The sequence below is a fragment of the Urocitellus parryii genome, chromosome 12, assembly GCF_045843805.1.
Source record: "Urocitellus parryii isolate mUroPar1 chromosome 12, mUroPar1.hap1, whole genome shotgun sequence".
NCBI lineage: Eukaryota > Metazoa > Chordata > Mammalia > Rodentia > Sciuridae > Urocitellus > Urocitellus parryii.
The window spans coordinates 22708858-22721593 of record NC_135542.1 but is presented as its reverse complement, the minus strand read 5'-3'; positions in this window follow the sequence as shown (position 1 = coordinate 22721593).

Genomic DNA, 12736 nt, shown 5'->3' with positions numbered 1-12736 from the left:
GCCAAAGCGGGACACTAAGCAACTCAGTGAGACCCTGTCTCTAAATAAAATATAAAATAGGACTGGGGATGTGGCTCAGGGGTCGAGTGCCCCCAAGTTCAATCCCCACTACCACTGCACCCCCCCCCAAAAAAAAAAAAAACAGAATCCTACAGAAGGAGCCAGGCTTAACTCAAAAGAACAACTATCGGTGGGGGTCATAGAAACAACAAAAAAATCATATCAGAATGAGGCATGAGTAGGATAGGAAAGCAATTGAAGCCACGGGCTTAGCTGAACTCACCTTCCTGAAGAGAGAGGTAGAGGAAGAAAAGTGAACCAAGTCTGGAGTCCTGAGAAGGATGCACCTTGGAGTTGGTGGTACAGGCTGTCAGGGGAGCAGCGGGTGGGAGGCCTGTTGGTGGGGCTGGGTGAGGGGGAATGAGAAAGTGGATAGGAGAACAGAGGGGGCTCTCTCTGCTTGCCTCTGAGCAGTCTGTTCTTGTGCCTACAAGACCACTGTAGGTACCACTCTATAGCCTCAGGCAAGAGGATGCTGTGCAGAAGCAAGTGTTGGAAGATTATTCCAATAGCTGTGGCTTAATAAATTGTGGTGGAAAGAGACTAGGATCAGGAAAATCAAACAATAAACTGTTGAAAGCCTAATAGCTGATATATATCATGATACTTATTAGCATCAGCAATTGATTTGTTAGGCAGTGTATTAAGCATCTCACATGTATGTATGTATGTATGTATATACGTAAAAGCTAGCCCCATTCTATGTTGTAAGTATTCTTACCTTACTTTATTCATGAGGAATTGGGAAACAGAGACGTTAGGTTACTTGCCTAAAGTCATACAGCTAGTAAATAGGAGGGTAAAGGCTCAGACCCAGGTGTTTAATCCTGTACTGTTAACCTGTCACGGGGCAAAGGCCTTGACTGTAAGGGTAGTTATGGCCATGGAGAGAAGAGTCACTGTGCATACACTTTAAGTTGCGGGAATAAAGAGAGCAGGAGAGGGGAAAATGTAAAGACTGCTTCTTAGAAAATTTTTAGAAATGGCCAAGACAAGAACTGTGGGCTAAGAAATGTGTGGCGTCCCAGGACTACAATCATCACAGAGCTCGGCTGCTTTCTGTATTATTATTTTAGGCAGAGGCCTAGGCAAGCTGTATTAGTTTGTTCAGGCCTCTATAACAAAAATGCCTTACAGTGGGTGACTTAAACAACAGAAGGTTATTGCTCATAATTCTAAAGTCTGGGAAGCCCAAGTCCAAGGTGCTGGCACACTCAGTGTCTGGTAAGGGTCCACTATCTTGTTCTTAGATGGTGGTCTTGTTGCTGTGTCCTCACATGGAAAGAGAAAGTGAAGTATCTCTGGAGTCTCTTTAATAAGGCCACTGATCTCACTACTGTCCCACTGGGATTTAACACCTCCCAATGCCACACCCCTCCAAATACCATCACACTGAGGATTGACACTTCAACATAGGAATTTGGAGAAGCCACAAACATTTAGTCTGTGGCCTAAGAATCTCTGTGGGACTCAGTTCAGGTAAAATATGAAGAGTAATCATCACTTTTTATTGGCACTTATTATGTGCCAGAAACTGGGGCTAGCAGTTGAACGTGTATTATCTCGTTTATTTCTTACAGCAAAACTATTTTTATTTTTATCTGTAGATAATAAAACTGAAGCTAAGGGGCCGGGATTGTAGTTCAGCGGCAGAGCACTTGCCTAGCATATGTGAGGCACTGGGTTTGATCCTCAGCACCACAGAAATATAAATAAATAAAATAAAGGTGTTGTGCCATCTACACCTAAAAGAAAAAAAAAAAAAACTGAAGTTAAAAGAAGTTAAGTGACTTTCTCAAAGACAAAACTCCTACAGCACCATGGATTGAAGCCAGGAAAGTCTGACCCTAAAGGCCAGCACCTCCCTGCCCACTCTTAGCTGAAGATAACATTTCCAGTTCTAGTTTGGGGCTCTACTTCTTCCCATTTCCGAAGGACCCTTTCCCATCCACAAGGAAAGGCTGAGCTTTCCCTTTCTTACCATCAAAATCCTTCCCTTCCCATACTTCCATTAAAGAGAAAAAAAATTCTGTCAGTCCTTAGGCCCTAGATATTTTCTTCTTTTTGTGGACTCTAAGGGGTCCTGCAGGACCCAGCCAAGGTGTGGAATCAGCAAGGCTGGTTTGGAGTCGAGGTTCCTGAGCTCACAGATGTATAATTATGAGCCAACCTCATCTGCTCATTGGGCTGTCGGGAGGCCCAGTAAGTGATGCATGTGAAACACTTTGTGAAGGGATTCGCCCCATGTATCTGGTCCACGGCACCAACCCGCTCTCCCTGGCCAGTCAGGATTGAGTCCAGAATACCAGCCCCAATGTTGATCTCTCCACATTAGGGGAGATGAAACTGTCGACCGGGAAGTGGAACATTCATCAGAGGTCGGCGGTGAGCAGAACCACCTGCTTGCAGAGTCGGGGCTGGAGTGGGAGCCAGGCAGGATGGCCTGCGTTTGTGCAGGGCTTTGTGCCGTACAAAGGACATCCATATCGGTTATCCAGTTTGCTTGAAAACCACCCTACAAAGCAGGCAGGGTGGATGGCATTATTCCTGTGGGTCAAAAGAGAAAACAGAGCCTTCAGACATCAAGAAGTTGTCCAAAATCTCATCGTTCCCAATGGAGAGCTGTGCTCAGACCCTGCTCTCCAGCCTCCCCAGAAACAGCTATTTCTGGTTTTCAGGGTAGATGGGGAGGAAGAGGCTGGGACCCGCAGCACAGTTTTAGTGCTCTGCTCAGCTTGTGTAATTGACTCAATAATATAATGATGAACTGAATAAAGGATGTATAAATGTATAGTTTTGTACAAATTGCAAATAATTGTGTAAGTATATAAGAAATGTATAAATTAAGCATACACTAAATTTGATTGGGCAGGGATTTTTTTGGTTTGTTTTTTTGGATTTCAAGTTGAGAATATCTCGAACATTCTGGAAGGGCCTTGCAAACTCCATTGGATCTACGTACAATGTCAATAGAGTCTGATAGTTAGAACCACCTGCTCCCTAATCCAGCCCCACCCTGTGTCAAGGGCTCTACTCAACTCACCCCACTTAAACCCAGGTGTGGGATCTCCTCCCGGCCAGTGGCCAGGAAGCCAGTGGTGCCTCCAGGCTGACAGGTGTCCAGGGCCCTGTCATAAGGAATGGTCACAACTTCTGCTTGTATTTAAGTCTTAGTTCTAATGTCCCCTCTCTAGAATCCTTCTCTGACTCTACCAAGGTAGAGTAATTTTTGTGTCCCCACAGTGCCCAGTAATGAGTTCTCCATCATGCTGTAGTGAATATCAGTTGCTTGTATGTCACCTGTAGACAGTGAATTGTCTTGAAGCCAGAGACTGTGTCTTAGCTTAGGAACTGTCAATAAATGCTTCTGAGACAGAGTAAGTGCATGGATGAACTAATGAATAAATAAGTGAATATTATTTACATCCCCTCTACCTCTTAAATTCCTTCAGTCTCAGAGATGAAACATGGCAATGAGTCTGAAAAATGTTTTTTTTTTTTTAAATAGCTTTGAAAGTTGAATGCAGGGGCACACACCTGTAATTCTATCTACTTGAGAGGCTGAGGCAAGAGGATCACAAATTGGAGGCCAACCTGGGCAACTTAATTAAAACCTGTCTCCCAAAAGGGTGTTGGTGGGGGGGGGGATTGGGGATGTCACTCAGTGATAGAGCACCCCTAGGTTTAATCCCTAATACTGGAAAATAAATAGAGAAAGAGAAAAAGAAAAAAAAAGAGCATTAATAATAAGTGGTATTTTGTTGAGGGCCCAGTTCTTCTGGGCTTCCAGGGCATGGCCAGAAAAGGGAGGTGCATTAATTTTCCTCTCTCATGTTCTTGATCCTCTGAACTTGTTGAAAGGTTATAATATCTCCATTCCTTACCAGATCACTAGTATCCAAACCTTAGTAACCAAGTGTTTCCTATGCAACTGTTTAAATGTATCTATTTCTTTTGGTGAATGCAATTTTTAAAAAATCTACCTTTGGGCTTTCTCCTTGACCTAAAAAACAGCAATGAGCACTCCACGTTCTTTAGGAGAGGTCCTCCCCAGCCTTTATATGGAGAAGTGAGTGTGTGCCGGAACCTGTCGTCCACAGTGGGAAGTTTGATTCATCTCACCGGGGAACAGTTGGGGGCAATTCCAGCCTGAGCTTCCACTTCTTTCTTTAATGAAGTGGCACCTATTTGGATGATAAGGAGTCACTGAAAATTGGGAACATCTTACAAATGCAAAATGCCCTTTTATATAGCAATGTATATCTTATTTTAGAATGTGTCCTATAATATTATTCTACTATAATAAGGATCCCCACAAGGAGTTTATAATAACTTGGGGAAATGTTTATGAAATAACATTAACTTTAAAAGCAGAATGTAAAATTATATATACAGTGTGTCCTCAATTCTGTTTTTTAAAAGTGCACATAGAAAAGAGAAAGATGGTTTTTCTCGTTTAATCTTCACAACAACTCCGTGGTGTTATTATGTGGAATTATTAGATAATTTGCCCAAAGCCATACAGCTATATGTACTACTGCCCAAGGTCACAATACAAGTAAAGGAGTTGGATTGTGTTCGGATTTTTCATCCAGAAGGCCATTCGGGAGGAAGGGCGGACTACTCCTGGCTCTGCTTCTAGGTGCATGGTAGAATTGGGATTCTGTAGCACTGTGGAATCTGACACAGCCAAGTGCTGTGCTTTGGCCAAAGAAGTATGAATTGAATGGCAGTGATATCACTTCCAGATGTGAACTTTACAGCCACTATGTGTTCTCCCTTTTTTCCCGTCCTCTCAGTTTAGAATCTGGAATAAGGACAACATGAAATAGCATTGATATGTGTCATGAGTGAAAAATGGTGTTTGAGTTGTTTTAAGCCACCACAGTGTCCCATAGTGAAGTCAAGCCTGTTCTGATGGATTCAAGGGGATTGAACATGGATGCTGGTTGACGTGAACATTCTCACATGACCTCCTATGGTATAAAGGAGTAGTGATGTGATACTGTGAAGAGGCTGGGTGTGTTGGCTTTCCATTACTATAAGCAAATACCTGAGATAATCAACTTACAGGGAAAAAAAAGGTTTACTTTGGCTCATGGTTTTAGTCCATGATCAGCTGGTCCCATTGCTTTGGCATATTGTGGCAGCAAAGTGTGGCAGAGAAAAAAAAAATGACTCACCTCAAGGCCAGGGTGCAAGGGAGGAAGAAGGAAGTAGAGTACTGCTATCCCCTTTGAGAGCATATTCACAATGACCTAAGATGTCTCTCTAGGACCCATCTTTTAAAGCCTCCATCACCCCCTGTTTTACTCGGTGTTTTCGCTGCTGTGACCAAAACGCAAGAACAAGTAGAGGAGGAAAAGTTTATTTGGGTTTTATTCATGGTTTCAGAGGTTTTAGTCCATAGAAGGACAGCTCCATTCCTCCAGGCTCAAGGTGAGATGGAGAACATGTGTCATAAGAGTGTGGCAGAGGAAAGAAGCCAAGACCCTGGCACCAGGAAGCAGAGAAAGAGCTCTGCTCACAAGAACAAAATATGTACCCCAAAGGCACACCCCCAGGGACCCATCTCCTCCAGCCGCACCCTACCTGTCTACAGTTACCACCTAGTTAATCCTTGTAGGGGATTGATGCACTGAATAGGTTAAGGCTCATCACCTAATTATTTCACCTGTAAACTTTCTTGCATTGTCTCACGCATGAGCTTTTGGGCGACATCTCATATCCAGACCATAACACCTCTCAATAGCATCACGGGCTGAAATTTAAACTTTTAATACATGAGGCTTTGGGTGACAGATCCAAGCTAGAGCACTGAGTTTTAGAGCCAGACCTGAATTTCAAGACAAGCCATTAATCTGCCTAAACTCATTTCTACACTTTCAAAATGGAGATTATAAAAGGTCCTAAAAAGAGCTGTATTAAATAAGATAGTGCCTATAAAGTGCCGGCCACTTAGGAATCAAGGAACTGATTATTATGAAAATTATTCTCCATGATTGATTTTTATAAAGATGTCTCAATCCTAATGTGTTTGATTACCAATGGGTTGTACCTTTTTGATTTCAATTTTTTTCTATCTATAAACAAAAGATGACCCGTTTTCCCTCTTATTGAATATACATATCAATATAATATTAACTTATCTATCTACTTCTTGAGGGAAAACCAGTGCTTACCATGATTTAAAATTTAACATTAGTAAAAATTAATATTAAGACAAAATTATCAGGAGAAGATAACATCATTAAAATCCATTTAAAAGATATAATAGATCAACTATGCATAATAACAATCTAAGGAAACAATAGAGTGTTTTATTGAAGGCCTTCTCTGCCAAAGACAGAATTCAAGCTCCTGGCCTCAACAAACTTTTAATCTGAGAAAATTAAATACCTACAAAAAGATCCATGGCAGCTGAAAATTGCACATGATTATATTCCAGAATCATTTAACTTGCCGCTCTACTGCTGGATGAAATGGTAGATTATATACCTCCCCTACCACTTTCTCACTTAGTCCACTTTTTTCCTCATTCCATTACTCCTAATCTGCTCAATAAGAGGGAACATTTGTGAATACATCAGGTTCTGGCTATTTCTTAATATAATGCATCTGAAAAGCAGATCATTCCATAAGAGATATTCTGTGGGAAGAGCAAAACCTTCACCCTCCTCTTCCAATGTTAGATCATCCCTTTGTACCTCTTCTTCAGTCTTTCCTGAGGGTGGAGCTGGTAATCCATCCATGAGAGCCCAAGACATCCCTGCACATTCTCACAGTGGTACAAGCCCCCACTTCTGAAATGCAGAAACATGAGGCATAATCTCTCTTCCACAGGCACCTTCAACCCCAGAGTCAGATTCATTTAAGCAGAGATAAATTAAAGCAGTTATGAGAGATTCTGTTGGCTCCCTTAATGAGTCCAACTTCATTTTCCCAAGATTAATAAAAGGGAAAGAATTTTACCATGGTGCTGTTGTGCCCCCCAGCTCTGACATGCCAACTGAGAGCCACCTTCCCCTCTGGGAGATCGCTATCACCTCTGTAATCATGGCCCTGGCTGCTTCAAAGCCACGGCCCAAAGCATGCCTCCCGGCACCCTGAGGAAGGCTTCTCTGTCACTCTCAGTAGAGACAGAGTGGGAAAGGCCTTCTGGATGATGTCTCTCTTATATCACCATGGCTACTCCCCCTTATTCCTCAGAGCCACAGGTGCCTCGAGGAACCAGTTGATCTTGCCCTCCTCCAGTAGATACCAAGAACAAGGTCAGCCCTAGGCCAGCTAGCCTCCACGTACTCTGCTCTCTGGGTCTGTGATTACACTGCCAAGGGCCAATGCTGGACTCACCCTGGGCTGAAAGATGTGAACCTGCTTGGGACCAATGTATTGTAAGTAGAGAGGAGAGGAGTGGGATCAAAGGTGTGTCCTCCCAGCCTTGTCCAGATAGATAGGACAGACACCTGGTCATGCTGATCAGCAGCCATGGAACTCCTTACTTCACAAATCCCCTCACCACAGATGCCAGTCAGATATTGACAGAGCCAAAGGAACCTCCAACTTATTGGTCATCTACACCATCAAGTTTCTTTACTGAGTATCCACCCCTTCTGAGCAAGAATTCTTGATTGATTTAGTTCTCCTTCTCACTTTCTAGACTGTGTCTTGCCCTGAGAAACTCACCGTCACAGAGAAGGAATATCACCCTTCAAGGGGGAGAGGTGGAGCATCTGTGACCCAGGCAGGGGCAGCCGAGGTTTTCTAGCCCAGTGATCTTTTCACAGCATCACTCTGCTTTTGTTCAATCCACAGTATAGAAAACCCACAGTTAAAGGCAGAGCCCAAACTAACCACATATGTTTGAATCCTCTCCCTGACCCGGTCCTAGGGATTGAACTCAGGGATCCATGCATGTTAGGCAAGTGCTATTCCACTGAGATACCTCCCCACCCCTTATTTCCTCTTGTATGCTACCTCCCCATTCTTGTCCTTATTCCTTTTTATATGAATTGACCTGTGTCTCTGTTAATGTCCAATGAACCAGTAAAGATAAAATAGATACATGTCAATATTATGGTAAAAAGAAAAGAATGTTTTTTTTTAGAAAAAAAAGTGCCAGTCTGTTGAATGAAGGCGGCGGGGGGGGGGGGGGAAATCACTGCTATTTCCAATAAATCCTTGTGTCTTTTATACCTTCAGCATATTTGACTGTTACTTTTACAGAGAAAGAGAACATAATGCCTCCTCTTTATCATTTTTTTTTTTTTTTGTTATAGAAACTTGACTTCAAGGAAACCCTAGGAAGGAAGTTGATGATTTGTAGATTGGAATTTGTAGTGACTCTTCCAGCGTCCTGCTGTCTTCTCTACCTGCCCCCATTTCATGTGAAGATCCATAAACTCTGGCTCCAGGGACAGAGCACATGACTTAGGCTAGACAGGTCAGCACGGTCCATCCACTCAGCCACAGTGATTCGTTACCTGATGGGTCACATGACCCTCAGGGAGCCCAATCAAAATAACTCTCAGAACTTTTGTTGACATTGCTGGCTCAAGGACTCTTGTCTCCTACTCCAGAAATAGAAAGTTTAAAATTCCTCCAGACATTTTGCTACCATATGGAAAACCAGCTGGAGGGTGAAGTCAAAGCTCAGAGAATTGCAAAGCCATGAAGTTAGGGCCCTCATGACATCAAGAACCACTAGATGAGACAGATGTTCCCTATGCCTAGACTTTTTAGTTACATGAATTATTCAATTTTCTTTATTACGGAAGCTCATGTATTGCTTTCAAATAGAGCCTTGCTGATACACTGATGTTACATGAAATTCATGTAAATTATGCTTGTTTTTAATAGATCAAAGTTGCGATTCATCTTTGTGTTTACTTCCTAGGCAATATGCTAAGACACAAAGCGGATGGCGACTGTGCTCATGTGTTTGTCTACGTGTGTGTATTTCCCCAGATGATTAACACCAACAATCATCATTATCCCCATCATCACAGTGGATGGGACCATCATATGTAAATCAAACTCAGATGACCAAAGTTTACAGCAACACTTGAAATTTAGTGTCTCAGAAGCATTTCATTTCAGCCCCATAAAAGTTATGCTATGCTGATTAAATACTGACTGGAAGCTGAAAGAGTGCTTACTTGAGGTTTATAGGGATGGAAAGGATGCATTCTGTTGCCACCTAATTTTTTCCCCTAAATATTGCTGTCCAAGACAGCCAAATATATTCATTCCATGTTTTTAAGGGGAGGGGATGTGGGTACTCTTTATTTTTTATAATAGTATTTTCTACCAATAATAAAATATAATGAAGAGAAAATGATGATAAAAGAAACCATATTCCTTTTCCAAAGAAAAACATTTGTTGTCTTCAGATTCTTTATCTCTGTTTTTGAGGGGAGAGAGAGAATTCATTCCCTCTAGTAAACATTTTTCACATGGAATATCTGAACTTTTCCCTTTGTAATTCCCACTCAGAACTTTGAATGTCCTGTATTAGCTTCTCCTCTGTCCTTTATTCTCTGAGAAGACAAAGAATAAGAGTCACCCATGTGGAGTAGTTGATTAGACTGTAAAGAGTTGAATTTTTTTATCTTTACATGCAATGTTGCTCCAGAACTGAACCCTGGGTTTTACTACCTACCTGTAATCAACAAGTCCATCCTTTGGTGGTTTTTTTTTTTTCTTATTGCCAACATTTTATTATGAACATTTGTGAACATATAGAAATGTTGAAAAAATTGTGTAGCCTACGCTTACCTAATCTACCATCCAGATTCTACAATTAATCGTTTGCTCTACATTTATCTGCCCCACTATCCATTCACCAATTTGTCTTATTTTGGGGGGCATTTCATGGTAAGTCTCAGCCATCAGTATCCTTTACTCCTAAACACTTTATCTATGCTTATCATTAACTAGAGTTCAAGGTTTATTTATAGGACTTTTTTCTGAGTCAAATTTACATAAAGCGGATTGCATGAATTTTAAGTGTACTGTACCATGATTTTTAACAAAGGCACATGCCAGTAAGAGGAAAATCCCGTCAAGATATTGAACAGTATCACAGTAATTTCTTTCTAACATGAACTATCAGTCGTGCTATTTCTCTGTGCCATTCATTTATCCAACACATATTTTCAGAGCTCCTCTCTGGTTCTGTTACTGTGCTAGGTATTTGGAGATAGTGAGGTAAATAAGACATAGCCCTCAACGGGAGCTGACAGTTCAAAGAAAGATATGCCTATATTTTAATTAGTTAATTAATTAAGCTAAGTAGTCATAGTTGCTGTGGAAATCGGCTCACACAGAGAAGGGGGTTAGCCTATACACCTGAGGTGGGGGCAAGAAGGGCTTGAGAGAGACGGAGAGAGGGCTCAATACGGAGGCTCGGGTGGAAGAAAGACCAACATCTTGGGCTTCAATGTTAAATTATGGAAAATTCTAGTCCATAATTCTAGTCCAGGCTGCCAGACCCCAAAGGCCATGGGTTTCCACACGCTGTCAAAGCCAGGAAGGCACCCTGGAGACAGTCCAGCCACCAGCACCTCCTCCACCCAGCCCCAGAGAGCCTGGTGGACTAAGCAGAAATCTGAGCTGAGAAACCCTAGATTTTAGAATATTCATTTAAGAATACAGTCAGTTGCATTATAATCACCTAAAAAGGATTATGGAACAACCTGTTTTAAAAGTATTGTGAAAGGTCTTGCCAGGCTCTGATTGAGACACATCTTGTGGCTGTAATAGTTCACTTCTGGTTACACTGAGAGAAAAGTGATCCTACAAGCATAGGTCCATGTGTGCCCACATGATACAGGCATGCCCAACTGCACATGTGTTCACACGTCTGCTGCAATCAACGCTGGGACCTCTAGTGTGCTAATGTCCCCAAGGTAAGACATGCGAAATGATCCAGGTAACGTGTCAAGTTCTCTTTCAATAGACTAGGAAAAACGGGGGCTGGAGATGTGGCTCAGTGGTGGCGCGCTCGCCTGGCATGCGTGCGACCCGGGTTCGATCCTCAGCACCACATACCAACAAAGATGTTGTGTCCGCCGAGAACTAAAAAATAAATGTTAAAAATTCTCTCTCTCTCTCTCTCTCCTCTCTCACTCTCTCTTTAAAAAAAAAAAAAATAGACTAGGAAATGATTGTGCTGTTGTATTGCATGGACCGCTCAGTCAATAGCTATAAAATGTAGATCCTGAGAGGTTCAAACAAAAAACTTGGCCAGCGGCTCTCTGTTGATAGGAATACCTCCTAAACTCCCAATGGCTTTGATTGGTGATAAAGGTTGAAAATGCAGCTCACATGGTAAATGACCACAGCAAAAAAACTAGAGTGGAGGAGAGGATAAGGAAGGGAAGAGAGAGGCTTAGTGAAGAACAAAGAGAAGGAATTATTCCAGGAGGAGATCTCAGGTCTTTGTTTTTTTCTTGGCCTTGTTACAGAGCTACAGCTTTGTTATTTCATTTAATTTTTCTTAATCAGTTGGAACTATCTTGCTGTAACTGCTAAGCAGAGACCAAAAAGAATAAAAATGATAATTTTTAGGATTTAATATCCTGTGCAAGGAAATTTTCCTCTCTCTCTCTGTTTCTCTCCCCACCCCCCACCTCCACCCCTCTTCTCCCCATTCTCCCTGTCTTAATTTGGAGATGCTCACCAAGCCCTGACCAGAGGAATAAGTTCCAGTCTTATCAAGCAAATATCCTAACATTCCCCTATCTATTACTAGCTCTCCAAGTATTTAGTTAAAAATTAACTTTTTAATTGGTTTACACATGTTTATTGGCCCATGTACAGGACTGGACCCTTGCCCAGCACCAAGCTTTGCACAGGATACAGGACAAACTCATATGTGTTATTGTTATTCCCTCTTAGACTTTGGGTGGGGCCCTAGTTTCATACCTTGTTAATATGTCACTATCATTAGTTAGGAGAGCTACCAGATATTGGTGCTGGTTCTATGGCTGAAGGACTTGAACTTTCTAGGACCTGCCATGCCTGGAGGATCACCAGAAAAATTCTTGTTTGCCCCAGGTTGTCTGCACATCTGCTGCCAGACAACTAGAACCAAAATTCAGATCAGACTATAATGATACCACAGTGATTAGCACAGGAAATGAAAGCAAAAGGCAGATGTTGTCATTAATCCAAACCAAGCTCCAAAGAGACCTTCTGTAGGTTTCCAGTCCCCAAACGCAGGGCCTAGGCCTGAGTTTCCCCTATCATCCACACCAACGGAACACTTAGCATACAGAAGTACAGTGAGAACTGGAGCAGGGTAAGTAAGTTCCATTTTCTCTGATACTTTAGGCACTTCTTACAGATAATAAGATGGGTCACTTAAAGAGTAATATGCACTGTCACAAATGCTTCCAGAACCAGCTATAGAAATTTTTAAAAACAGTTAAACCCTCAATTTCCCCAGACAATCCTCCATTATAGAGGATTGCAGGCAGCAGTAAACAAAATCTGTCTGAGAGTGGAGGTCACAAATAAATCCCACACCACACTACCTCCAGCACACTCGAAGATGCAAGATGGATGCAAATCTCTCTCACCTGCCTGCTGTGTCCTCAAGGAAGTTGGAAGGGGATGTTCCATTTTGCTGGTCCCCCAAGTATTCTGAAAAGAGAGCCACTACAAACCCTAC